This window comes from Pipistrellus hanaki (genome assembly GCF_964339955.1).
Source record: "Pipistrellus hanaki genome assembly, chromosome: 4".
NCBI classification, from domain to species: domain Eukaryota; kingdom Metazoa; phylum Chordata; class Mammalia; order Chiroptera; family Vespertilionidae; genus Pipistrellus; species Pipistrellus hanaki.
Genome location: NC_140506.1, coordinates 50,704,982 through 50,710,644, shown reverse-complemented (window position 1 = coordinate 50,710,644; position 5,663 = coordinate 50,704,982).

Below are 5,663 nucleotides of genomic sequence, written 5' to 3'. Positions count from 1 at the left end.
GGCAAGAATTGAGAGAATGTGTCTAAGACTGAGTCTGGGAGTGGAAAACATAACATTGAGAAATTAGAGTTTATCACTTTGGAAACAGTCTTCTGTAATAAAGCTTTAACAGCTGGGTAAGAAACCCAGGATACACAATATAAACACTGCTCAATGGCTGCTGGAAGCTTGAGAAAAAAAGTGATGGCTCAGAATAGGAAAGTAGAAGTGTCAGAACTGTTTAATTTATTCTGCTCACCATGTGAAAAAAAGTAATCAGATCATCTGAATAAAAACTGAATCATGCAATTATGAAGCCTTTTTATTGCCAGAAACCCCAATGGTCCCCCAAACAAAACAGGTTCTCAGTATGGAGTTCTTGAAGGAATAGCTAAGAAAATCAAAAAGCAAATAAAGACTTTGTTTATACTTATTGTTCACTTTATCCCTGCATTTATATTTCCAAAACAGATACTTATTTTTACATAAATCACTGTATGTCAGGGAAATGATAAGATGCCTTATGAAAAATGCGATAAATCACATTTTATTAAGTTTCTGGACATATTGTAACAATAATTTTTTTTAAATACTGAGGTTAGCTCTGGCCAGTGTGGCTCAGTTGGTTAGATGATCATCCCCCCATCATCCCATAAAAGGAAAGGTCACAGATTCCATTTCCAGTTAGAACACGCATCCAGGTTGTAGGTTTGATCCCTAATCAGGATGTGTACGGGAGATAACTGATGGATGTTTTCTCTCTCTCGCTCTCTCTCGCTCTCTCCCCTCCTCCTTCTCCTCCCCTCTCTTTCTAAAATAAATAAAAACCTCAGGTGATTAAAAAATAAAAATAAATACTGAGTTTAGCGTTTATAGTTTACTTTAATTAATATTGGATGTGACTGGAAAACCAGAGTTGCATGAAATTTTGATATGAAATTTTGTCTGTATATCATTAATCTTCCTCAAATAAAGAAATGTGTTTGACTTACTTTATTATGTTTTTAAATTGCATTACAATTTTAAATTTTACTACATTTTTAACAAAGTTTGGCAACTCTTTCTCTAAAATTTTCTCACAGTTCACATCGGGAAAATCTTTGTTTATTCTGGTAGCCTAAAATTTTATCTTTTCTTAGATAATAAAATTTAGAAAATAGAAAAATATTTTATATTTATCTCAGTTTCTAGGAAACTTAAAGTATAATGTTATATTCAGTTGCTGTTTCTAGCCTCTGTCTCCTTTGAAGAGTATTATCTTTCTTTGAAATGCATCCTCATATTTTAGCTTTATTTTGAATCCCTTAAGCATTTAGGTGAGTTATGAATAATAACAAAGAAAAAGAATCTAATTACTTCTTTTTGTTTCCTCTGGGCAATCATCTCTACTACAAGTAACAAAATTGGAAATTTGGATCCATAAACTGTATCATGTAGCAAAGATGATATTCAGAGTTCTAAATTTATTTATTCTGAACCAATCTTGAATTGGTTAATGACAAATAGGGAAAAGCAATTAGTAAATACATAATTGAACAGTTAATTAGCTAAGGCTTGCTTTCTCTTCATTGAAGACTTTTAACAAATCATACTACATGACCAATGAGCACATTCTGCTTCAAAGGTACAATTTCTCTACTACCAGTACTGTTGTATAATACATAACCTTACTTCTGAGTCCAAATTCAGTTTTGGATTTGGTTGTTGCAGCTTCCAATTTGCCTTCCTTCCCTTAGGTACTTTACCCTTCATTTAAATTTTGTAGGTCCTGCTTTATCCAATAGGGTACAATTGCAAGTAATTAGCTACTCTAGTTATTTGGTCAACAAAGGAGGTATTATAGGAAATGCATACACAAGTGTTACAAATATTGAAAAGCTTTTGGCTGTATTTCCAGGCAAAGCCCCCAGAATGAGTTGCACAAAAAGTCATTTGGAGAAATTAGTAACTACTGTCATGGATAGAAAGATGGGAAACGGGAGTTCAGTCTATAAGGACACCGGATAGAGCTTTGGTCTAAGAATTGGAAAAATAGACAAAATTACTTCTCAATACCTCCAATTGAGACAGAATGCTGAGCACTGCAGAGGTTATGAGCTTCTTCACATGGGAACTTGAGAACGGAAGAGCTAATTCCCATGAGAATGAGCATATAGGCAATTCACTAAGGAATTTTTATGAACTTAAGAATAAATTAACTCCATTTTCCAGTCTATATGTAACTTGAACAGATTTTTCTAAAGCAAAACTGAAGATATATATACCTGGGTGACATGGAAAACCTTTTTAAGAGCCTTTTTTTCAAATAATTATTAAATGTTCAGGAGCTAGGGATTTTGTCTTATTTTTGGCTGTGGCCAACTTTTGACTTCTAACCCAGTTCTAGAAACTAGAACCCCTATGGTAATATGTCACATATTGGTCCTTATCTTGTTTCCTGGGTCTCCAAAATAGGGGTTTCTTCTGTTTATGAAATTTTCTCATGTAATTCTCCATGGAAATTAGAGTACAATCTCTGAACTTCATTTCCTGTGGTCAGAATAATGCTAGACGTTTTGTACATCATTAGAATATTGTTTAGCAAATAAAATATCATCACTAATTGATGAAACCACTTATTTACCTGAAAGAGTTAATTTTGTTTCCAAAGTACCTCTTATTTAAAGCAGTTTTCAAAAAATGCCTTTCAACACTGCAAATGATAAGGAAGAATTGTCATTTTCTTTGGAAAAAATAGTATTTAAACTTCTGAAAGAGCTTGAATTTGTTTAATTTCTTCAGAAATTCAAGTGCAAAAGGTTTTTGTAATATTTTAAGTTTAGAGGATAATTTTGTAGTAGTTATAATTCTCATAAGGAAAAGACCCATATGTATTCTCTAAGTAATTATATACCAAATTGTATATTCTTAACTGAAATGAAAAATAAAAGTTGGAAGAAATTCAATAAAATCACTAATTAATAGTACCTTCAGCCTATTCGGTGAATTACAGTATGTGTATTAAATTATTTCATCCTATTCTGAAACATTGGCCTTTAAAATGCAGCATATTGTTATTACTGTGGACCTGATCCTAGCTAATTTAATCAGCTACATTTTGTGTTTCAAGAAAATATGCTAGAATTAACTATTAACAGGAAATGAAAATAAAAAGACTTCCTCTATGTTTTACTGAAAATTTGCCAAAAAATTGTACTAGGCAGTTTAAATATGCAACCTCACTTAATCATGAAGAGGAAAAAACTCCCCTATGACTCCTTTTAACTCTGTCCTCAGTACTTAACTTCTGATCGCCAAACGTGTAGGGTTTGTCCCACATCAGCCAACTCTCCAACACCAGCTCTGATTAAGAGCTCTGTTCCATAAGACTGCTCTCCTCCCCAACTTTCAATGCCAACCACAAGTCCAGATTGTCACCTATACTTCTAACTGGCCAGATGTAAGTCAGACAATCCCAGGACTTCTCCTCAGGTTTGATAAGTTGCTAGAGTAACTCACAGAATTCAAGAAAAAAGTTGACTAAGTGTCTGACTGGTTTATTATAAAAGGACACAGTGGGAACAGCCAGATAGAATAACTGCATAGGTCAGGGTATGTGGGAAGGGCCAAGGAGCTTCCATGACCTTTCCAAATAGGCCACCTTCCTAGCATTTCTAGGTGTTGATCAACCCAAAAGTTTTCCAAACCTGCATTTTTATGGAAGCTTCCCTACACAAGAATGATTCATCAGCCCATTGGTCATTGGTGATTCATTCAGCCTCCAGCCCCTGCCCCTCCCAGGAGGTCAGGGAGTAGGGCTGAAAGTTTCAACCCTCTAACCACACGCTGGCTTTCCCAGCAACCCGCCTTCATCTGGTGGTTACCTAGAAGCTTTCCAAAAAAGTTACCTCACTAGCATAGAAGTTGTTATGGTTGAAAGAGATTATGAGGATTGAGACAAGTCTTTACCTTTATCATGAGAAACTGAGGACAAAAGACCAAATATTATAATAAAAGATGCTCCCATCACTTAGGAGATTACAAGGGTTTTAGGAGCGGAGGGCCAGAAAAGGGACACATAATTCTTATTATAAATCACAATATCATCATCTTAATCATTAGCAGGATGAGGTATGTGACTATCTACATTTTACAGGTGAGAAAACTGACAAGACTGAAGTTGAAGAACCTGTCTAAGGTTACATAAAAGGAGGGTTCCAAAAAAATCTATCTTTTTTTTAAAAAAAAATGTTCCCACTGGGAGGCCAAAGCAAAGCAAGACCAGTAAAGATAGTTTCCTCCCGTCAGAAATACCTCTCGGGCTATCACTGAGCTTTATAAAAACTATTTATTAAAAGCAACAAAGTTTATTAAAGCAATCCTTTTCTCATCCTTATTTTTTTTACTTAATATTTTTATTATAAAACTATGTTCCAGATTATAGAAATTTTTAGAAATATATTTACTTTTACTTTAGTTTTGGGGATAAGTTTTATCTTTTGCATCAACAGAGCAATCACTCCTGAGTGGATGTGAAACAGTTATTGATGGCTGGTGTAAGATATACATCTTTGCTAATGAAGGCAATTAATCTATTACCACAGATGGGTTCACGCTAAGTATCTTTCCTGCGCAGACAGCACCTTCTTCATTCTGGCCACATTTAAATCTTCATGACCTCATTTTTCACCCAAGGATGGTAATTTGTTAGCTACAGACTGCCTTAAGAACCAATCTACCATCCACCCTCTCTATTAGGATTGATGCATAAGTCTCCTCACTGCACACAGGACCAGCGCACAAACTCAGAAGCTTGTAGGTGCTACCCATCAAATGGTGACAGTCTTGACTCTAGATCAACATTTAAGCAGAGCTGGATTGACAACCTGATCCTTTATCCTTCAGAACATCATCAGGTGGAAGGAAAATGGTTTTCCTTGCTTTGTGCATGTGAAGTTTCTAATTACAGAAACCTTTTCTAATCCTTTTCCTCAAACTAAGAGAGCTTGACTTTTCCAAGGAAAATTGCCACTGATTTCTCAGGAGATGGCAATGTTATACATTCCTTTGCCTGCTTGGTTTTTCTGTCTCCAGTAATTGCAATTCAGATTTGTCAATTTCAAAGCCCAAGCTATTAGCTGACTGAACTCAACTCTCAGGGAAGTATATGAGGCAAAATGAAGTTGGAGTTATTTTGTGTATGAAAAATAAAAGTTGTTGATGTGCACAGAATGTATATGCTCCATGTGTGCAACATATCAAAACCAGTCTTTGATAATATTTTAATATGTTGAGGTTTGCCATTTCATTACGTTCAAAATTTTGTGTTTTAGTAAATGCAAGCAATGACCAACTGTGGAAAATATGCAATATGAAAGTGTTCTTAAAATAAAATTGAGTTTTCGTTTTAAAAAATTCACCAATAAATGGAAAGTTACTTATTCAATTACATAGAACACATATTTTTATCTTGGTTAAATATCATAGAATTAAAATAGAGACTCATGCTTAAGATCATGGGCTCTGAACAGAATATCTGGAATCAAATTCTGGCTTTGTGATTCCCTAGTTGTGTGGTCATGGACAAGTTTATTAACCATCATCCTGTGCCCTGTTTTTCTCAAATGTCACATGGGCATGGTGGAGGACAGCCAGAAACCAGAGGCAGAAAACTACTTAAAAACCACAGGCTTGTTTAACATCCA